We start from the raw sequence: 24645 nt of genomic DNA on the forward strand, positions 1-24645 counted from the left end.
TGCCAATTTTCGCACCATTCAGATATCTTTTCTAAATCGTTTTCCAATATGTTTCGATCTTCTGATGACTTTATTAGTCGATAAACGACAGCGTCATCTGCTAACAACCTAAGACGGCTGCTCAGATTGTCTCCCAAATCGTTTATATAAATAAGGAACAGCAAAGTGCCTATAAACTACCTTGCGGAACAACAGAAATCACTTCTGTTTTACTCGATGACTTTCCGTCAATTACTACGAACTGTGATATCTCTGGTAGGAAGTCATAAATCCCGTCACTTAATTTAGACTATATTCCAAAGGACGCAATTTTACTAGGAGCCTCTTGTGTGGTGCAGTGTCAAAAGCCTTCCGGAAATCCAGAAATACGGAATCGATCTGAAGATCCCTTGTCAATAGCACTCAATACTTCATTCGAATAAAGAGCTAGTTGTGTTTCACAAGATCGATGTTTTCTAAACCGGTGTTGGCTGTGCATCAATGGAGATAATTCATAACGTTCGAACACAATATATGTTCTAGAATCCTGCTGCATATCGACGTTAACGATATGGGCCTGTAATTAAGTGGATTACTTCTACTATCTTTCTTGAATATTGGTATGATCTGTGCAACTTCCAGTCTTTTGGTAAGATCTTCCGTGAGCAAACGGTTGTAATGATTGCTAAGTATGGAGCTAATGCATCACCATACTCTGAAAGGAACCTAATTGGTATGCAGTTTGGATCAGAAGACTTGCTTTTATTAGGTGATTTAAGTTGCTTCACTAGTCGGAGGATATTTGCTTCTACGTTACTCATGTTGGCAGCTGTTCTTGATTCGAAATCTGGAATATTTACTTCGTCTTCTTTTGTGAAGGCATTTCGCAAGGCTGTGTTTAGTAACCGTGCTTTGGCAGCACTGTGTTCGATAGTATCTCCATTTGCTATCGCGCAGAGAAGGCATTGATTGTTTATTGCCGCTAACATACGTCACATACGACCAGAATCTCTTTGGATTTTCTGCCATGTTACGAGACAACGTTTTGTTGTGGAAACCTTTATAAGCAGCTCGCATTGAAGTCCGCGCTAAATTTCGAGCTTCTGTAAAAGATCGCCAATCTTGGGGTTTTTGCTTCTGTTCAGATTTGGCATGTTTGTTTCGGTGTTTCTGCAACAGTGTTCTGTTCTTATTTTTCAAGCTTTTGAATTTTTATGATTTTACATAAGATGAAGTTATTTTATCTTCAAACACTAAGGTTAGTTTGCACTCGCAGATATCACAGCCCATACATGTCATCTGAATGTTGTACATGCGACATGCGTTATATATCTTCGCATACAAAATATCATCGTCCTATACCTCGTTGTACCTTGGCTGTATGGAGATATTATCACTACTAAGAATGCTTTCCAAATAAGTGAATTCTTTGTGAACAAAGTAAATGCATTTACCCTCTGTTGTCCATTTCTCAGACTAAGATTAATGTGAAACTATATGCAATACATTCCACGATAGAAACAACTGCTGCAATGAGTTCTTGGTTACGCTATTTTCTTATTTCGTTCTAATCTGTGTCCTTTTCATTGGGAGTCACTTGCGCTATCCGTTGCGCCACATATCGCGTGCTACAAGCAACCCATCTGTTGAGTGACCTGTATGTGGTGAAATAAACACTAAGATTTGCCAAGAATAATTTTATTGTGCCTTGGGTCGTAATTCATGACATAGACGACAATCTAGATATAAGGTACAACCCTTTTGCGAAGTTCTACAATTCCTTAGTTTTGAGCGAGTTTAATGACGTTACAGGGAGCAGCGAAAAGGTTGTCCATCGTTGCACATAAGGCCGCTCTAAATGGGTGGAGTATAAACTCATCAACATTCGTAAAGTTTCCATATCAGCGTTCACAAAACTCCTTTCTATTGTTACTTATTAGTTGTAAATGCTTTTTCCATCACTAACTAGTTGAAATATTTGCAGAAAAATTACGTGAAAACCTAGTAACTTCCTGCAACACACATATAGCTTCGTCTTACACCTAATCTGTGACATCACCAGAGATTCAGCCAATAACAGAGCCTTTCCGATCACGTGACCAAATCTTGATGTTTTATGATTTTAAAGCTTTAATTACACAAAAATAACAGATTTTTATGAGAATATTGATCGTAAATGCAATTTGAATGTTATAATCAAATTCTAACATAGGAAAACAGCCTTAGGTTCTTTCAGTCATAGTGAAAATAACACAGACTGCCAAGAGACCACAAAATTATTTAGATTTCATTTCATTAGGGATAGGACCTCATGTGTCACGCACCCAACTGTAGCCAAAGCACACTTTTGTAGCATAATTGTCAATCGATATTTTGGCTCCTTTGTAGTGTGCTGCCACATTTCGCCCCATCAAGCAAGTGGCATGCATACTGCCACCTTTTCCAGAAGTTTGATAGAACTACTGTTTTCCCACCGGGGATGATTGGGCTGAACTGATAGCAGCGTTCATATGTAACATCCCAACGCCTCACAAGAAAGATACAAGATACTGATGTCTGCTCATGTGCACTAATCAGTTCACCTACAGTGGACCGCTGTTGATCTGCAGCACAGAGCACCACTCTATCACGCCCAAACTGTAGGAGACTGACCTCAATGTGAACAAATCTCTGACACCACTGAGCAATTAGTTCACCAGACATAACATTAGTCATCACCTTAAGGAAGCACAGTAGTCGCTCTGGAGCGCTACAGCCTCCTGCAGCAGCAAACGTATTTTTCTTGGCCTTTTTTTTCCTTTTCAGCTTCGCAAATGCAAGTGCAGCAAGTTATGATCACATGCAGTTCAAACCTTTTTATGTCTGCACAGGAATTCAGTTGAGGCCTGTAAGGGCAATCAAAAATTTATCAAAGCTTCATGGATTTTGGGCTTGTATACGCAGTGTGGTGAGGTTACTGTCCTATCCAGATACATGTAAACTTTTTCAGTTACTCATTTCTGTAGTTTTCCACCTATTAAAAATGGCGCAAAAATCTGATTTGCGCGGAATGCAAAGGTATGTCACATTTACACTAAAGTTATAGTCATGTATTATATGCTTCCAGGGCTTAACCATTACAGTTAATTATTTTTCCAACCCCCACTTTGCCTGTCACAAGGTGAGTTCACGTATTAAAGTAAGTTAGCAACAACACAGCGTTACCTTTCAAATTGGCGACAACTGTCAGGATAAAGCAAATAGTACCACAGTTTTTCGGATAACTGCAGTAGCGGACGTTAAACCTACCTGGTTCATTGTGCGTTACAGTTCGTTTCATGATAAATTTCTTGAGCTTACTTTATAAGTATGAGATACATATGACAGAAATGAATATGTATTTAATCTTCTTCAGCCATAATACCACGAAGAAACACAATTTATAGAGATTCTCCCACTGCAGAATGCGTTCTATAATATATTGTATCTTAAAGAAAGTGCGGTTGCCTCTTACTTTTTTAACGAAACGACGAAAGAATCTATTCTAAAATATCCTAAGCAGGATGAACAGCATTTTAAACTACGTAGTATTGTAGTCAGAATAGCGGGCTAGGTGAAATAAAACTTCCAGTTCATAAAAAGTTATGCTCTGGACTACATCCTCCTGCACAGACTGCTTGACAAGAAAGTAAATGTTCCGTGATAATTACAAAATCAGTCTGCATTCCCTTCACATACCTTTCCATACAGATTTTTCACTGATACTGCCTTCAGAAGTGGAGGCGCTGGATGTGGGTGCCAGAGTGGCATTTAAAGAAACCATGATTTCATCTCTAACAACTTCTTTCTGGTGAACTTCGTTTTGGAGTTTGTCAGAATGGCGTACACTCGCTTCCCAGTCAGCGACGGTGATTTTGTCTATTGCTTCATTGATGAGTCTCTCAGTGTCGGCCACTTTAAGTGTAGTATTTTCGTCTGCCACATACCTCTCCACCGGTGCCCACACTCGTTACATTGGATTATAATGACAACAAGGTACTCGTCTCTCCCAGTGACCGTATTGCAGAGCTATGGAATAAATTTCGTATTTGTTATTGCTGCCTCTTGAAATCTTAACGAGATGTAACAGCTCTGTTCTTGTTTGTGTTTGAATATGTCGTGTATGATTACGTAGCAGACATGAAAGAATACCACTTTTTCTTGTGTTTGTAGTGCAAGGCATGTGGAGAATAACAGAGTGACAGCTTGCATTGTCCATAAAAACTACAAAGCCCGGATGCAGGTAAGGCAAGAACTGATTCTGTAACTGTTCTAGAATTGTTTCTCCATTCATTTCGGAATTGTAGTCAGAGTTTGTTTTATGATTTTCATCGGAACCATGGACCATGCCGTTGGTGGGGAGGCTTGCGTGCCTCAGCGATACAGATAGCCGTACCGTAGGTGCAGCCTCAACGGAGGAGTATCTGTTGAGAGGCCAGACAAATGTGTGGTTCCTGAAGAGGGGCAGCAGCCTTTACAGTAGTTGAAGGGGCAACAGTCTGGATGATTGACTGATCTGGCCTTGTAACAGTAACCAAAACGGCCTTGCTGTGCTGGTACTGCGAACGGCTGAAAGCAAGGGGGAAACTACATCCGTAATTTTTCCCGAGGGCATGCTACTTTACTGTACGGTTAAATGATGATGGCGTCCTCTTGGGTAAAATATTCCGGACGTAAATAGTCCCCCATTCGGATCTCCGGGCGGGGACTACTCGGAAGGACGTCGTTACCAGGAGAAAGAAAACTGGCGTTCTACGGGTCGGAGCGTGGAATCTCAGATCCCTTAATCGGGCAGGTAGGTTAGAAAATTTAAAAACAGAAATGGATAAGTTGAAGTTAGATAAAGTGGGAATTAGTGAAGTTCGGTGGCAGGAGGAGAAAGACTTCTGGTCATGTGAATACAGGGTTATAAATACAAAATCAAATAGGGGTAATGGAGGAGTAGGTTGAACAATGAATAAAAAAAAAGCATAGTGAACGCATTATTGTAGCCAAGATATACACGAAGTCCATGCCTACCACAGTATCACAAGTTTATATGCCAACTAGCTCCGCAGATGACGAAAAGATTGAAGAAATGTATGATGAGATAAAAGAAATTATTCAGGTATTGAAGCGAGACAAAAATTTAATAGTTAAGGGGGGGGGGGGGGGTGGAATTCGATAGTAGGAAAAGGAAGAGAAGGAAAAGTAGAGAGTGAATATGGAATGGGGGTAAGGAATGAAAGAGGAAGTCGCCTGGTGGAATTTTGCTCAGAGCATAACTTAATCATAGCTAACACCTGTTTTAAGAATCACGAAAGAAGGTTGTATACGTGGAAGAACCCTGGAGATACTAAAAGGTATCAGATAGATTATATAATGGTAAGACAGAGATTTAGGAACCAGGTTTTAAATTGTAAGACATTTCCAGCAGTAGATGTGGGCTCTGACCGCTATCTGTTGGTTATGACCTGTAGATTAAAAGAGAAGAAACTGCAAAAAAGGTGGGAATTTTAGGAGATAGGACCTGAATAAACTGAAAGAACCAGATGTTGTACTGAGTTTCAGAGAGAGCATTAGGGAATCATTGACAGGAACAGGGAAAAGAAATACAGTAGAAGAAGAACAGGTAGCTTTGAGAGATGAAATAGCGATGGCAGCGGAGGAACAAGTAGGTAAAAAGACGACAGGTAGTAGAAATCCTTGGGCAACAGAAAACATATTCAATTTAATTGATGAAAGGATAAAATACAAAAATGCAGTAAATGAAGCAGGCAAAAAAGAATACAAACGTCTCAAAAATGAGATCGACAGGAAGCGCAAAATGGCTAAACAGGGTTGGCTAGAGGACAAATGTAAGGATGTAGAGGCATATACCATTAGGTGTAAGACACACTGCCTACAGGAAAATTAAAGAGACTTTTGGAGAAAAGAGGAACACTTGTATGAATATCAAGAGCTCAGATGGAAAACCGGTTCTAAACAAAGAAGGGAAAACAGAAAGGTGGCAGCAGTATATAGGGGGTGTCCTTGAGGGCAATATTATGGAAATGGAAGAGGACGTAGATGAAGATGAAATGGGAGATATGATACTGCGTGAAGAATTTGACAGAGCACTGAAAGACCTAGGTCGAAACAAGGCCCCGAGAGTAGACAAAATTCCATTAGAACTACTGATAGTCTTGGGAGAGGCAGCCCTTACGAAGATCTACCATCTGGCGAGCTAGATGTATGAGGTGAAACACCCTCAGGCTTCAAGAAGAATACAATAATTCCATCCCAAAGAAAGCAAGTGCTGACAGGCGTGAAAATTACCGAACTATTAGCTTTATAAGTCATTGCTGGAAAATACTGACACAAATTCTTTACAGACGAATGGAAAAACTGGTAGAAGCCGACCTGCGAATTATCTTAGAAGGCAGATTAAGGAAAGGCAAACCTACGTTTCTAGCATTTATAGACTTAGAGAAAGCTTTTGACAAATTTGACTGGAATACTCTCTTTCAAATTCTGAAGGTGGTAGCTGTCAAATACAGGGAGCGAAAGGCTGTTTACAATTTGTAGAGAAACCGGATGACAGTTATAAGAAAGTGGTTCAAATGGCTCTGAGCACTACGCGACTTAACTGCTGAGGTCATCAGTCGCCTAGAACTTAGAACTAATTAAACCTAGCTAACCTAAGTACATCCATGCCCGAGGCAGGATTCGAACGTGCGACCGTAGCGTCGCTCGGCTCCAGACTGTAGTGCCTAGAACCGCACGGCCACTCCTGCCGGCAACAGTTATAAGAGTCGAGGATCATGAAAGGGAAGCAGTGGTTGGGAAGGGGGTGAGACAGGGTTGTAGCCTATCCCCGGTGTTAAGAAGAATGCACATATTCCCTAAAAACTAAAAAAAAAATATTTTCACATCACTGTTGACCAATGCTGCCTTCCTCATCACTTGATAGGCATATCAATGTACATATTCTGTATTTCGATAAAATTTTTTCACAATACCTTGTTCTTCGCCAAAGCAACCAGCCATAATGGAGGCCCCATTTTAAGTCTATTCAATTAATTTTTGGTGAGTCTCATCCAGTTTTTGTGTCTAACTCTTCTAGCAAACTCTCAGCTAACACCTGTGTGTCATGTCTGGAACCGTACCACCTTTCTATTGGTTTACCTCTACATACGCTATGGTATACAATAGCTGTCTAAAATACACTTGCTGCTATAACACCTGCAAATTCTGATAATCTTATTTACTTTGAAATGTTTAGCATATCTCTCATAATTCTCACAAGTTCATTTGGAATGGTTTTGGATGTTCCTTTGAAAACAGCTGCCTTATACAAATTATCTTTTACTGATTGATCCATTTGAAAACAGCTGCCTTATACAAATTATCTTTTAGTGCTTGATCCATTTGAGTGCTAAAATTAATCCATCCCCTGGGAACGCCACGGTTTAATGATGATTCACTTTCAGCATTAACCCTAATGCCGATTCAAAGGTATGACAAAGTAACACAATTTATCAAAATAGTTAACACGGGCCTATTATGCCTATCTTCTTTACTATACTCCATTATTTTTCTTTTTTATGTTCTATTTAATTGTTCAGGTATGTTGACACTTCCAGAAAGTGCCAATATTAAACAATTGTGTGTGTGATCGTGCTTCTTCACTTTGTTATTCAGCTTGCTTGCCTGATTCTTGAGTATTGTTCATCTATCTGGGACCCCTGTCAGGTAGGACTGATAGAGGAGAGAGAGAGAACATCCAACAAAGAGCGGCATTTTTCGTCATGGAATCGTTTAGCTGGCGAGAGAGCATTACGGAAATGCTACACAAATTCCACTGGCAGACGTTATAAGAGAGGCGTTGTGCATCACGGAGAGATTTACTATTGAAATTTTGGGACAGCATTTTTCAGGAGGAGCCACACAACATATTACAGCAAAATTTGGAGTAGGAATTAAAATATATGGAGAAGAAATAAAAATTTTGAGGTTTGCTGATGACATTGTAGTTCTGTCAGAGACAGCAAAGGACCTGGAAGAGTAGTTGAACGGAATGGACAGTGTCTTGAAAGGAGCATATAAGATGGACATCAACATAAGCAAAAGAAGGATAATGGAATGTAGTTTAATTAAATCGGGTGATGGTGAGGGAATTAGATTAGGAAATGAGACACTGAAAGTAGTAGATGAGTTTTGCTACTTGAGGAGCAAAATAAATGATGATGGTCAAAGTAGAGAGGGTATAACATGTAGACTGGCAATGGCAAGGAAAGCGTTACTGAAGATGAGAAATTTGTTGACCTCGAGTGTAGATTTAAGTGTCAGGAAGTCTTTTCTAAATATATTTGTATGGAGTGCAGCCATGTATGGATGTGAAACACGGACAATAAATGGTTTAGATAAGAAGAGAATAGAAGCTTTTGAAATGTGGTGCTACAGAAGAATGCTGAAGATTAGATGGGTAGATCACGTAACTAATGAGGAGGTACTGAATAGAATTGGGGAGAAGAGGAATTTGTGGCACAACTTGACTAGAAGAAGGGATCGTTTGGCAGGACATGTTCTGAGACTTCAAGGGATTATCAATTGGAGGGCAGCATGGAAGGTATAAGCCGTAGAGGGAGACCAAGAGATGAATACACAAAGCAGATTCAGAAGGATGTAGTGTGCAATAGTTACTTGGAGATGAAGAAGCTTGCACAGGATAAAGTAGCATGGAGAGCGGCATCAAACCAGTCTCTGGACTGAAGACCCCAACAACAACAACAACAATAAGCTTACTTTGAGGCACAAATCCGATAGCAGCGGAATCGGTGAGACATATTGTGAGACATCCTCCTTTTCCCACTGGAACTTTCCCTCTGTTGGTTGACAACAGCGTGTGCTTTAGATTTACTGAGTTCTCGTCTAAGTAATATACAGTAGACGTTCCTTCTGATCTGAATTTATGCGTTGTTCAGTCTTGGCTCCACTCCTATCCGTTACTTATGTGAATGCCCATCCACATAAAATTCAACATTTGCGTAGACAGCTGTATAGCTAACCAGAGTCATCGCTCAGTCAATTACCGCGTTCCACAGTATGTAAACTTCCGTGATACTTGAGTGTCCGTGTTTTACGCGGGGGAAACTATGATTAACCGATTCCTGTGGTATTCTGTGTTTTCCGTGATTTTTCTCATAATGCAGCAAGGATATCACGTCGCTCCATTAAAAATTTCCGTCAGTCACAGATTTTACATATTTAAATCCGATGTTCTTCAATATTCTTTGGATTGACCTTGAACTTCCCTCACAGCCACCGGCTTTACTAATAAAAGAGCAATTTGCCCTTCCTTGGGGAACTCACGTCTTTCATAAAATTCGAATATCTTCTCCACATTTTCAGTTGCCTGCTGAGACAGCTTGGCCTGCTACACAGTTCGTCTGACAGTTGGTACACCAATATCGCCACAGGCCTCTGCATTGCTTTCCTGCATTTTGGCGACCTCGCAAACTGGCTCGCCTCAATCTGCCTCACGTTTGAGGAACGAGTGCACCTTAAAAATAAGGTCCCTTGCCTGTTCGTGAATCACTTAGTGCGTTCTAGATGTTTCAGCCATTATGAGAAAACTCACAGAATACCATAGGTATCAGTCTATCGCAGTTTCACGCACGTAAAACACGACAGTGCTCTCATTAATCACGGAAGTTTACACAATACGGAATGCGGAGTCGGACTGAGTGCTCATTGTTTAGCTACACAGCTGTCTACTGTGCATCCCCGGCCCAATGGCCATAAACGCAGACGTCGACTATAGTATCATCTTCAAAAGTACTAATTCTACTTGCTGAATGTTAAGTGGAACGTCATTCACATAAGTAAGGAATAGGAGTGGACCCAATATTAAACCCTGAGTGGCTCCTTTTTGTGGTTTCTCCCCAGTCACAAAAAATTTTCTACCAGTTGTTTGTAAAGCCATCATCTGCATAAAACTTGAATATTCCTAAGAGTATAACTTGATCTACACAATCAAATGCCTTGATAAGACCACAAATAATACCAATTGGCGATATTTTGTGGTTTAAGGTTTGCAATATCTGATGAGTGAATACACAAATAGCGTTCTCAGCCGAGAAGCACTTCTGGAATCCACACTGTGATATACTAAGTAACTTGTTTCTACTTTAATGTGAGACTGCTCCTGAGTGCATTCCTTTTTCGAATACTATGGATAAGGATGTTGGTAAGGAAATTGGACGATAATTATTTGAATCATTCTCATAAACTTTCTTATGGTGAGATTTACCAATAGTATATTTTAATCTGTCTGGAAAAATTCCTTGTGCTACCGACGCATTACATATATCAGTCACTAAGGACGTTATTTGTTATGTTGAAGCAACTTTTCAGAATTCTGTTTGAAATCGCAGTAACACCATGAGACCTTTTGCTACTTAGAATTTTTAGAAATCTGTTAATGTCACCGAAGGACTTTGCTTCTAATTACAGTTGTTTATAGAGTTTTGTGGAGCGATATTTTAACATAATCTCTTGCTTCTTCAGTTGAACCATTCAGTTCTGTTTTTGCAACTACATTTAGGAAGCGATTGTTGAAAGTACGCGGAACGTGTGAGTTATCGGTCACAACCCTGTTATTTAGTTTAAGTCTTTTGGTATCTTGTGCACCAGGGGTGGTCAAGATCATGGCAGGAATTCCATAGCTCTCAGCTTTGCTGCGCATTTCTCCCACAGCCACGCCACGCTGTCTGAGTGGGAGGAGAGGGGAAGGGCGAAAACTGGGATCGCACCGCATTTAAAGGGCAGTGCAGTCGCGCTGCATACGACTTGGTTTTATATTTCACATTTCTCAGCAACATACATTACACACCATACGAATTTCAGTATTATGGAATTATTTTTGGCACGCTGAAGACATAATTTTTATCTAGTACAAACTATCAGCATACGCACAGATACAATTTCACAGATTTTCACACTGAAGTTGCCCCCTAATCGTGACTTATTTAGTTTCATAGTCGTAAGAGGTCCTTCACACAAATACACTCCTGGAAATTGAAATAAGAACACCGTGAATTCATTGTCCCAGGAAGGGGAAACTTTATTGACACATTCCTGGGGTCAGATACATCACATGATCACACTGACAGAACCACAGGCACATAGACACAGGCAACAGAGCATGCACAATGTCGGCACTAGTACAGTGTATATCCACCTTTCGCAGCAATGCAGGCTGCTATTCTCCCATGGAGACGATCGTAGAGATGCTGGATGTAGTCCTGTGGAACGGCTTGCCATGCCATTTCCACCTGGCGCCTCAGTTGGACCAGCGTTCGTGCTGGACGTGCAGACCGCGTGACACGACGCTTCATCCAGTCCCAAACATGCTCAATGGGGGACAGATCCGGAGATCTTGCTGGCCAGGGTAGTTGACTTACACCTTCTAGAGCACGTTGGGTGGCACGGGATACATGCGGACTTGCATTGTCCTGTTGGAACAGCAAGTTCCCTTGCCGGTCTAGGAATGGTAGAACGATGGGTTCGATGACGGTTTGGATGTACCGTGCACTATTCAGTGTCCCCTCGACGATCACCAGTGGTGTACGGCCAGTGTAGGAGATCGCTCCCCACACCATGATGCCGGGTGTTGGCTCTGTGTGCCTCGGTCGTATGCAGTCCTGATTGTGGCGCTCACCTGCACGGCGCCAAACACGCATACGACCATCATTGGCACCAAGGCAGAAGCGACTCTCATCGCTGAAGACGACACGTCTCCATTCGTCCCTCCATTCACGCCTGTCGCGACACCACTGGAGGCGGGCTGCACGATGTTGGGGCGTGAGCGGAAGACGGCCTAACGGTGTGCGGGACCGTAGCCCAGCTTCATGGAGACGGTTGCGAATGGTCCTCGCCGATACCCCAGGAGCAACAGTGTCCCTAATTTGCTGGGAAGTGGCGGTGCGGTCCCCTACGGCACTGCGTAGGATCCTACGGTCTTGGCGTGCATCCGTGCGTCGCTGCGGTCCGGTCCCAGGTCGACGGGCACCTGCACCTTCCGCCGACCACTGGCGACAACATCGATGTACTGTGGAGACCTCACGCCCCACGTGTTGAGCAATTCGGCGGTACGTCCACCCGGCCTCCCGCATGCCCACTATACGCCCTCGCTCAAAGTCCGTCAACTGCACATACGGTTCATGTCCACGCTGTCGCGGCATGCTACCAGTGTTAAAGACTGCGATGGAGCTCCGTATGCCACGGCAAACTGGCTGACACTGACGGCGGCGGTACACAAATGCTGCGCAGCTAGCGCCATTCGACGGCCAACACCGCGGTTCCTGGTGTGTCCGCTGTGCCGTGCGTGTGATCATTGCTTGTACAGCCCTCTCGCAGTGTCCGGAGCAAGTATGGTGGGTCTGACACACCGGTGTCAATGTGTTCTTTTTTCCATTTCCAGGAGTGTATGTCGATCGAAATGTTTTACCGCTTTCGCAACCTCATTATGTAGACGTGGAAAGTCTGCATGAGGAAAGCAATGTAAACCTCCTACACAGTGTTAACGTAAAAGGCTTTGTCATTAAAACGGGAATTACCTCGCAGATGAATCCGTTACATGTGTACGTGCACAGGGGTGCTTTCAACTGAAATGGCCAACAGTCTCGACAACTGCTCCAAAACAAATTTAGGATTGACAATGTCCTCAAAACGTTTAGGGCACTATTTTTTAAATACTTTCAATGCCGCAGTGAATTCTTCAGACTTCGTAATTTCTTTACTCCTGCTGAACTTATTTAACAGGACTGTGTTTTTTGTCAGAATTTCTTTCTTCTGCAGTGCGGTTTTTTTTTTAAATGCCTTGCAGTGTTGTAATGTGGGCAGTGTGCACTCAAGCCCACTTAATATGCGAGGTCTGCAACCCATTCCGGATGTTCCAATTTTCCTTCTTGCAGTGTTTTTTCCTTCATAAATTATAGCAATACCTGGTTTTAAATCGAAAAGTTCCAAACTTGTACCTTGACTTAACAAACTTACTATCCGTACTCTTCATTGAGTTCCTCCGAAAACAGTTGCAACTGACAGTGGAGTAATGCATGGGATATCAGAAATTTTACTATTCATACCGTCTATTCTTCACGTGCCGCATGTCTGCAGATTTAGCCCATGTACTAAACAATGAACCCTATCTGTCAGTAGAGATAATTCTTTCGTCGTTCACTGTCCCACAATTTTTTGTATACATTTTGTGTGGTACTGTAACAGCGTTTTCTGGAAAATTTGCAGCACGGATTGAAATCCCTCACTTCTGTCATTACCTTTCATTTTTAAAGACTCGCGATGGTATGTCACTAGACTGACTCTTTTTGTGCAAGCATCCAGTGGACCTGCGAACGCCCTTAATACCACGAATAAACAGTGAAGAGTTAACAGCGCTGACACCACGATTCTTCTGACCTGAAGAGAATTGTGCCGATCGAAAAATACCACATTGCAATACTCTGTGAAACGGCGCACTGTACCGAGTATTTCTGCGAAGGAACAAGTAAAACAGCGACAGGCAGTCTTGTCCAGACGGCAGCCCGCGTAATCGGCCCGCGTGAAGTTTGGCGATGTGATGTCCTTAGGTTAGTTAGGTTTAACTAGTTCTAAGTTCTAGGGGACTAATGACCTCAGCAGTTGAGTCCCATAGTGCTCAGAGCCATTTGAACCATTTTTTGAAGTTTGGCGCGCCGTGACTGGCCCTGTTGTACACTGACTGGCTGTCCTGTGACCTATCTGACGAGATCCCATATCGTTTTAATCTTATTATCTGCTTAATTTCTGTCAGGATGTACACACTTCTTGACATTTTAATGAGTGCCCTTAAAATACACACATCAAAAAAGGTTTTGCATCACCTCTGTTCCGGGAGTATCGGACCCTGTACAGAAAATTGGAATAGAGATCAACATAAACAACATTTCCAACCTTTTTATAGCTCATGGAAACCACACATTGCATGTTGTATCACCATACAGCGAGACCTACAGACGTGGTGATCCAGATTGCTGTACACACCGGTACTAATACCCAGTAGCATTTCCTCTTGCACTGATGCATGCCTCTATTCGTCGTGGCATACTACCCACAAGTTCATCAAGGCACTGCTGGTCCAGATTGTACGACTCCTTAGAGTAGATTCCTCAGAGTGGTTGGTGGGTCACGTCATCCATGAACAGCTCTTTTCAGTCTATCACAGGGATGTTGGATAAGTTTCATGTCTGGAGAACATGCTGGCCACTCTAGTCGAGCGATGTCGTTATCTTGAGGGAAGTCATTCACAAGATGTGCACGATGGGGGCGCGAATTGTTATCCATGAAGACGAATGCATCGCCAATATGCTGCCGATATGGTTGCACTATCGGTCGGAGGATGGCATTCATGTATCGTACAGCCGTTACGGCGCCTTCCATGACCACCAGTGGCGTACGTCGGCCCCGCATAATGCCACACCAAAACAGCAGGGAACATCCACCTTGCTGCACTCGCTGGACAGTGTGTCTAACGCGTTCACACTGACTGCGTTTCCTCCAAACACGTCTCCGACGATTGTCTGGTTGAAGGCATATGCGACACTCATCGATGAAGAGAACGTGATGCCAATACTGAGCGGTCAATTCGGCGTGCTGCTGGGCCCATCTGTACCGCGCTGCATGGTGTTGTGGTTGCAAAGATGGACCTCGCCATGGACGTCGGGAGTGAAGTTGCGCATCATGCACCCTATTGCGAACAGTTTCAGACGTAACCTGACTTAATGTGGCTGCACGAAGAGCATTATTCAACATGGTGGCGTTGCTGTCAGTGTTCCTCGAGCCATAATCCGTAGGTAGCAGTCACCCACTGCGGTAGTAGCCCTTGGACGGATTGAGCGAGGCATGTCATCGACAGTTCCTGTCTCTCTGTATCTCCTCCACGTCCGAACAACATCACTTTCGTTCGCTCCGAGAGGCCTGGACACTTCCCTTGTTGAGAACCGTTCCTGGCACAAAGTAACAAAATGGTTCAAATGGCTCTGAGCACTATGGGACTCAACTGCTGAGGTCATTAGTCCCCTAGAACTTAGAACTAGTTAAACCTAACTAACCTAAGGACATCACAAACATCCATGCCCGAGGCAGGATTCGAACCTGTGACCGTAGCGGTCTTGCGGTTCCAGACTGCAGCGCCTTTAACCGCACGGCCACTTCGGCCGGCCACAAAGTAACAATGCGGACGCTATCGAACCGCGGTATTGACCGTCTAGGCATGGTTGAACTACAGACAACACGAGCCGTGTACCTCCTTCCTGGTGGAATGACTGGAACTGATCGGCTGTCGGACCCCTCCGACTAATAGGCCAAGGGGTCTGTGTCTGTGATACAATATCCACAGTCAACGTCTATCTTCAGGAGTTCTGGGGATCGGGGCGATGCAGAACTTCTGTTGATATATGTATTATAGTATTTTTTGTAGTATGCAACTAATGTGGACTCTTGGCTTACTCTGAGGTTTATATAAATGTGCCTCTTCCCCTTGCATGAGATTTTTAATTCTCTTTATTATCTACAGCTTACTTGCTTCCTTTTCTCCTTTTTTTATGGGTCTTCTGGATAACTTTTAGGAATCTCCTCCTTTCGAACTGAAGCCATTATCAATGTTAGACAGCGATTTACACGGTAATTAAAATCTTTTCGTCAGTACGCTTACGTTCGCATCTTGTACCCAGTTGCGGCCAGTCTACTTGACTTTTACCAGCTGCCTAACGACAATACATCTGACTATCTATACAACATTTTCGGTACGTTATGGAGGTGAAACCATGAGGTGTGCTCACTTACATCAGAGAAAAAGGATATGGTATGCACTGCCAGACATGTTGCAGCCTCTGAAGGCTTATGTGGTCAACACCCGAAAATGACGCACAGAGCAATAAAATGAAACACACCATCCTCCAACTGTTCCCTTTAAATTATTGTTTTACTGCGTATGTTAGGAACAGCTGGTTGTAAACGCTACTGGCACCAAGTTTCTGGTCTCTACCGGAGATAATCTACAGATTCTAAGTGTCAAGAGCACACCATAACGAAATACTGAGTTAGAAATTACTATCCGCAAACGTCTCCAAAATCCCAGGTTGGCGAAATACCAAAAGCTGAACTGACTAATGGATCACGATTCGATAAATTGTGAGCAATAAAAGCCGAGATAGAGAGGCTGCAACAGCCGGAAATAAATTTAGCTGGAAGACTAATGGATGTAGATAACGGTCAAAGTTTAAAAGAAGCAGCATTAATGTCAAAGTAAACTAAGAAACTTCAGGATGCTGAGAATAATAGTAGATCAAAAGATATATCATTGTAAAAGGCTTGAGAAATGGTTGAGGAATGAGAAAAAATGACATGTTTTTCATAGTATGAAACGTCGGCACGAAAACTGCTGAAGATGGTACTTTAGTTGATAAGAACGAGAATATCGGCATTTGATATTCTTTCATTTAAGGTACGATAGCATCATTCGTCATGAGCGCTCCGTAGTAAAGCGTTGGTAATATTAATCAAGCTTAGGACTGCAAGGCGTGAGAAATCTGCATAACAGAGCCGTGCCTCTCCTTTTGGAAACTATGATGTGGACTGGTTTATTGGGATTCTTATAACTGTGTAACCTGCTGTTGGTCCAACTACTCTTAGTGAATCTCTGAGACATTCGCAAACGCTCTTCGCAGCGAGGCCCCCAGCGGTCCTCGCTAGCTGATCTGCAGGAACTGACTTTTCCAGCAGCGAGGCAGATTTATCTGGTCTCGCCTGGGCGGTGGGAGTCTTGGAGCTGCCCGCCCCCCACTAAATTACTGCCGTGCCGGCGCGCCGTAAATCACCCTCTCTCTCTCTCTCTCTCTCTCTCTCTCTCTCTCTCTGTGCCACTCACCATCTCCCCCCACCTGAGGCACAACTTCTTCCTAGTCTCCACCTTATTTCCTCTACCACTTCCCTTCAACAGTCATGCTGGTGCGGTTTTCACCATCTTGGCGCTGTTCCTTGCCTGGTGCACTATGCACTTCGCTTAGTAACAAGATATGTCGACTACGCATGCTACTCGTGGTTCTTCTAGTTTGACCTGCGGTCCTGTTCATTTCCATTGTAAATAAGTTACTCGTTTATTCTGTCTACTCTCATTTTTTATTCAGTGTTTTCTCAAGGTGTCCTTTCACTTGCCACAGGCCTTCCCGTATGGCTTCGCGTGTAGTGCGCTCGCTAGCTTGCAGACAAGATGTTGTGTCAGATTCAGATAAAAATCACGCAGCGGATGAACGGCCCTTGGTGTGGTACACTGGGCAGACTGAATATGGTTTTTAGGCGATTTTAGATAGTCCTTCAGGCAAATGTTGAGCTACTGTTCTCCAGTCTATGTCTCAGAAAATATGATACACAAACAGTCAAAGTACGATAATTTACAATTTTTTGTCACCAACACTTATCGGCAGCAAGTAAAGCCAACTTAGTTTACGTTGTCTCACTTAGAAAAATTCAAGTGCACCATAAAAAAAATGCAATATACACGGAAAAATACTGTCTCATTACACATATCTAGCATTTTAGATGGCATGACGTCGGCAACTGTATGGTACAGTAAATGATGCAATAAATTGCAGAGAACCACCAAAGTTGCTATATTAATTTTGTTTGTGTGGTGTCACCGCCAGACACCACACTTGCTAGGTGGTAGCCTTTTAAATCGGCCGCGGTCCGCTAGTATACGACGGACCCGCGTGTCGCCACTGTCAGTAATTGCAGACCGAGCGCCGTCACACGGCAGGTCTAGAGAGACTTCCTAGCCCTCGCCCCAGTTGTACAGCCGACGTTAATAGCAATGGTTCACTGACAATTACGCTCTCATTTGCCGAGACGATAGTTAGCATAGCCTTCAGCTACGTCATTTGCTACGACCTAGCAAGGCGCCATTTATCCTTTGCTATGTATCTAATGAAGCATGTACAGTAACGAGAGATGTTCTACAATTATGAATTAAAGTTAAGTATTCCAGAAGCTATGTACTATTTTTGGCTACTATAATTCCTTGTCATTTTCCAGACCTCACGCCAGCCTGCGTGAGCTTAAACGCGTGCCTTTCGGCTACCCGTCCTAGTGGATTGGCTGTCGGGTCAGTCCACTACAGTTTGTTCCTTGATGACTAATTTCGAGCACATTGCGTAGCGTTGGATGATTTGATTATCACCTTAGGGTCGAAATTAGTCATCAAGTAAGGTAAAAATTAATATTGCAACTTCTGCAGTTCATTGCATAATTTGGTAACACTCGCTTTATCCTGAAAAAAAAGATCACGCTGAATTATTTCCAAACTAGGGACTTTCACTCAATTATGCAGCGAGCCTAAACATCAGTGCTAGATACTGCTGATACCGAAGTAACGAAAGCCATGGGATGCCTTGTAACATTGCATCAGACCTCCATATGTTCGCTTAGTGCTGCAGTTCGATGTGGCATGGACTCAACAAGTTGTTTGGAGTCCCATACTACCTCTATAGATGTCCATAATTGCGGAAGTTTTGGCGGTGCAGGATTTTTCGCACTAACTGACCCTTCGATTATGTCCCACAGATGTTCGATGGAATTCACGTCGGGCGAACTTGATGGTCAAATCATTCGTTCGAATTGTCCAGAATATTCTTCAAATCGGGCTCGAACAACTGTGGCCCGGAGACATGGCGCATTGTCATCCATAAAAATTCCATCGCTCTTAGGGAAATTGAAGTCCATGAATCGCTGAAAATGGTCTCCAAGCAGCAGAACATAACCATTTTCAGTCAGTGTTCCGTTCAGTTAGATCAGAAGACCCATTCCGTTTCCTGTATGCTCAACCAACAACATTAAGGAGCCACTATACTACCTTGAAGCGTGCCTTGGGTTCGTGGGGTCTGCGCCACACTCGCTTGCTACCAACTGAAATCGGCACTCATCTGACCAGGCCATGGTCTTCCAGTCGTCTAGGATACAGTCAATACGGCCACGTGTCCAGCAGAGGCTCTGCAGGCGATGTCGCGCTGTTAGAAAAGGCAGTCGTGTCATTCGTCTAATGCCATGGCCCGTTAACGCTAAATTTCGCCACACTGACCTAACGGATACGTTCGTCATACGTCCCACATCGATTTCTGCTCCTATTTCACGCAGTGTTGCCTGTTCGTTAGCACTGGTACCTGTACGCGAACGCAGTTGCTCTCGGTCGTTAAGTGAAGACCGTTGGCCACTGCGTTGCCGATGGTGAGAGGTAATGCATGAAATTTCGTATTCTCGGCACACTCTTGACACTGTGGAACTCGGAAACTGAATTCCGTAACGATGGAGTGTCCCATGCGTGTAGCGGCAGCTACCATTCTGCGTTCAAAGTCTGATAATTCCCGTCCCGTCGTGTGAACACAATCACGTCGGAAACCCTTTCACATAAATCACATGAGTGCAAATGACAGTTCCGCCAGTGCACCGCCCTTTTATACCTTGTGCACGCGGCACTACCGCCATCTGTATCAGTAGGGCCTATGTATCGCTATCCCACGACTTTCGTGACCTCAGTGTAGTTACTCCAGATTTACATAACAATTCATCAGAAATATGTCTGGGAATTCCTAAGGGAACAAACTGCTGAGGTCATCGGTCCGTAGACGTACACACTACTTAAAGTAACTTAAATTAACTTATGCTAAGAACAACACACACACACACACACCCATGCCCGAGGGAGGACTCGTACCTCTGGCCGCAGGGGCAGCGCGATCCGTGATATGGCACCTCAAACCGCACGGCCACTGCGCGTGGCAACAATTCATCACACTCCTGATTATATTTCTTAAGCATTCAAGTCACACATAAACACATACCTAAACGCACAGTCTATAGATTTCAGACTATCTCATACAGAAACAATACGTATCGAAAAGGTACCAGAATCGGTCCTCTTGTCTTTCGTGTACAGCACTCTGCCGGGCATTTGTGAGGTGTTTCACCATCGAGAGCAACGGGATCTGTGAATCGGATCACTGTACATGCTCGGATACATCAGCTTCTTGTCCATTGACCACTGTCTCAGGATCCAAAAGTCCACATTCGAGTTCCTGTCGGACAGAGAGTTTTAACCTGGTGTCAAGGAGTTTCATTGCCACCACGCTGAAAAATTTTGATAGAGAGATTTACGCCTATACTTGCTTAGTTAATTATTCCTCCTTAGGCTCAGCCATCTCTTGTTTATGCTACAACGGTGTGGCTACAAACTGTTTGCGCTCCAATAATACGGGATGCTAAAAAGAAAAGTATTTAAGATTTTGAAATGTGGTAGTATGGACCGAAACAAGAAAAAATATTCCGTTAAGATGCGATCTGAATCCATACTTGAAGAGCCATGCGCACTCGTTCATCTTTTCTTCTGCGAAACACGTCTGTGGCAATAGCAACATATGTGCTCTTATGAACGACCCACCTACACACTGCAGTAAAGATATGAGTAAAAAGATGAGAACACAACATTCTGTTGCTATGAAACAGCAGATTTTCTAATATAATTAGCTTGTTGTTACATATGGTGTGTATTGGTGAACCATAGCTAAAGGAAATTCTGAATATTGTGTCCATTCATGGTAAGACACGCTTGTGTCGGACATCTTAGGGAATCACATTTTCACTGAAAATCCACAGGTTGGACACGAAAGCGCTGTTTGTACACCATTAACGGGGCATACATACACCAAAGATTTCAAGTGTGCCCACCATCAAGAATGCAAGGAATTTAGAGCGAGGGAACGAGTTAGGTGACTTCCCAGAACCCCCCCCCCCCCCCCCCCCCCGAGCAATCTGTTGTCCAACAAATGTCTGTATAAGGCGTTGTCTGGCACCTCGGAGAAAATGGGCTTGTATGGCATCATGCAAGAGTCACACCTCCAGCCACTGTTGGAATGGGACTTCCTCTAGCAGGGCAGACAAGTCATTCGATGCCAGTACCTTGCACCATTCTACTTATTTGGTAATAAGTCCTGTTAGTCTATCTGCTATAATTTCTGCCTATATGTTAACTGAAGATTGACGCTGATTCGTTAACAGATGCTGCTTACCAAAATTGAAGATCCTATCTTGCGTGAAACCCGCCTTCGCTGTAAACGGTACCTTTTTTGTGAAATGTGGATGTTCAAAACACCTTACTGACAGTCGTTAGCATGACTACAGTCTGGCAGGCTCATTTTGTGGTCGAAGGTCTTGAACACGCTATGCACTATGTGGATACATCAACTTTTCATGCAGGATCGCCCAGACTAGAGGATGACAGATCTCGAGGGACGCTGTAATTCTACGTACGCTAGTTCCAGGATCTTCTCCCGCTAGTTCCAATACTCACTGCTCCACAACAGGAGTACGAATGATGCAAGGTCTGCCACTATCCACCGTTGTTGGAGATACGGAGCCAGAGTCTGCTATTCGCTGGAAGAGACGGCTGAATAACTGTCCAGATGGTATCCAGCCTTCTGGATATTTTTCGACATATAGGACATGGGCTCGATGGTTGAGTCCGTTAGAAATAACCTATACAACAATTTTTCTTTTTTTCGGCGGGGGGGGGGGGGGAGGAGTGAGGGGGGGGGGGGGGGGAGGGGAGGAGGTGTTGCCAGTCTTCTTAATAGTTAGGAGCGACCCGCCACGAATTTCTCTCTTGTACCAATCTCTTCAGTTCAAAGTAGCACTTGCGTCCTACATCCTCAATTATTAGTTGGACGTATTCCAATCTCTGCCTGCCCCTGCGCAGCTCGCTCTTGTAGCATGGAAGTTATTCCCACATGTCCTGTCATCCTTTCCGTTCTTCTTGTCAGTGTTTTCCATATCCATCTTTCTTTGCCTATTCTATGGAGAATCTCATTGCAGTAGCAGATATTTACTGCATGCTGTATCCACAGATAACAAAACAGAAATTGTCCTCATTTCTTTAGTGCATTCTGTAGGTCGCTCGTAAATGCAAGGTATGCATTTTAGCGCTTATGTTTACCAGACATTTTAGTCCTGTTTTGACCCACACTACCAAGTTTCAAAATATGGACTACTCTTTTTTAATACCTTCTATATTGATATTCCATTTGAAATAATACCTACCGATGTGTGGCGTTTGCAAAAGTAGCTTTTTTTTAGGATGTACAAATGTGTTGCGATCACTTTCTAGCAAGTGTACGATTCCACACAGTACAGAGTGAAGTGCCCGCGCCGGTACAGTTTTAACGAGCTCCCCTGCTGTTTCATTGAAATTATCTCGACACTAAGTAATTTTGACGTTTACAGTGCCACTTCCCAGTATTCTGCCTAACGTACGATGCCACAGAGCTAGTTTTCCAGCTGCAAGAACATGTTTCATGTTGGTGGTACACGCATATGCACGTATTCACACCGAGCTACGTAGGAAACATTCGTAGTTACAATGAATTGTGCATAGAATGTGATTGCACTACAAATTTCTTATATATATCTCTGGTAAATGCCAATGGCCTTCCGAAGTGATAACACCGGTTCCCGTCGTATCACCGAAGTTCAGCGCTGTCGGGCTTGGCTAGCACTTGGATGGGTCGCCGTCCAGATATGCCGAGTGCTGTTGGCAAGTGGAGTTCACTCAGCCCCTGAGAGGCCACTAGATGAGCTACTTGATGTAGAATTAGCAGCACCGATCGCGAAAACTGACAACGGCCGGTAGAGTGGTGTGCTGATCACATGCCCCTCTCTATCCGCATCTGGTGATGCCTAAGGCTGAGGATGACACAGCGAACAGTCGGTAGCATCGGGCCTGCAAGGCTTGTTCGGACGGTGTTTGTTTTTTATACTTCTGGTATACTGTAAGGTCGGGATGAAAATTAGTGAAATTAAATTGAAATCCAGGCCATTAGCTGCTTACTGGCGTTGATGAATATCAGCGGGGACGTTGGAAGCAAGCAAAACCGAAGCTTCGCTTTCTGGCCCAGACAACCCAAACGGGACCGACCGACCGCCGTGTCATCCTCTGCCCTATGGTGTCATGTGAATGTCGTATGTAGGGGTATGGGGTCAGTACACAACTCTCTCGGCCGTTGTCGACTTTACAGACCTTCGAACCGCTATTTCCCTGTCAAGTATCTCCTCAGTCCATATTACCAGGGTAACTGCACCCCGTTACAGTCCTTCCACCAACAAAATATCCGTAGCGGTACTGGTCGCACACATCTACGTTGTGCCCAAAGTAGGATCATCTTATTTTTGACACTCAGTTATTGGAAAGCTGTTCTATATTATGTGTTTTTGGCAGTGGCGCAAAAGTCGAAAGCAAAGGGTAGCGGAGTATCTCCTCCCGAACAGGCCACGAAGGCTCAACGGTACCGTTCGGCCGCCGCGTCATCCTCAGCCAACAGGCGTCACTGGATGCGGATGTGGAGGGGCATGTGGTCAGCACACCGCTCTCCCGACCGTATGTCAGTTTCCGAGACCACAGCTGCTACTTCTCAATCAAGTAGCTCCTCAGTTTGTCTCACAAGGGCTGAGTGCACCCTGCTTGCCAACAGCGCCCGGCAGCCCGGATGGTCACCCATCCGGGTGCTAGCCCAACCCGACAGCGCTTAACTTCGGTGATCTGACGGAACCGGTGTTACCACTGCGGCAAGGCCGTTGGCGTAGCGGAGTATAACGCAACAATATTTATTCGAGCCGAACAGCCATTGCCGAAATGATGATATCGTTCTTGATTGCTCAATATGTGAATGAAGTCAGCTAAAAAACGCTGGTTTCTAGTAAATCTGGCACAGAATGAAGGGAATAGCGGTCCAGATTTCTGTTAAGAAATAGCAGCAAAGGAAAAAAAATCAAACGGACAAATGATGTCTTTCTCAAGCTTTAGGAGAGCAACAGCATACCAACAGCTACCGTCTCAAGTGAGTTCCCACCATGTATCTATAAATTTTGCTTTTTCGCTTAGCTGCTGGGCTGTTTAGCGTCAGTTAACAATTACACTGTGCAAAACGTCACCTCCGCTCTCGTAAGTTAGTCCTATCGTCCGTTTATGTCTCGCGATTTGTGTTATTAAGCCGGACTGGGAAATTTATTCCAGGATGGTCCTGCAGCTGACAGCGTTACTTACGTACTGCAGACGTGCGTCGCTACCTCTGAGCTGTGAGATATGAAAGCGGTCAGGCTCTGCCGACATAAGAACGGGGCCTGAGAGAGTCGTGGCGTGGCGGCTAACGACACTCGGCTAGACTGTGATCAGAATTCCAAACAGGTGCCAAGCGTCAGCCTAGGCGCAGCGCACCGGCTTTCTACTGGCGGTGACGTGTCCCGCTCGGCAGTCACTTACCCGCTGCCCTGCGCGCGTTACACGCGAGTAATTGTCTCTTTTCCTACACTGACGGCAGTCGCTACTATGTTTTACCAAGTAGAGCGTACGCCTTTCGCTGCTGACGTCGGCTGAATAGGTGAAATACCGTCTCTTTCTCCTGTACTGTCCTGTTTCGTGTAGAGAAACTGCATCAGAATGTAAGGCTGTCAGTCTCGTCCGTCAAGCGTGTAACCGTAATGTTCATCTGCATTTGTCATGTCTGTCAGCATTGCCCGTCATTACTTAAAATACACCTACTTGTTTCGTTA

General features: G+C 44.0%; 1 pseudogene; it reads right to left on the reverse strand.

The window, feature by feature from the left end:
• Positions 1–23558: 23558 nt before the first annotated feature.
• On the reverse strand, positions 23559–23675 carry LOC124561612 (annotated as a pseudogene).
• Positions 23676–24645: the final 970 nt, after the last annotated feature.

Source organism: Schistocerca americana, chromosome 1, assembly GCF_021461395.2.
Source record: "Schistocerca americana isolate TAMUIC-IGC-003095 chromosome 1, iqSchAmer2.1, whole genome shotgun sequence".
Lineage (NCBI taxonomy): Eukaryota > Metazoa > Arthropoda > Insecta > Orthoptera > Acrididae > Schistocerca > Schistocerca americana.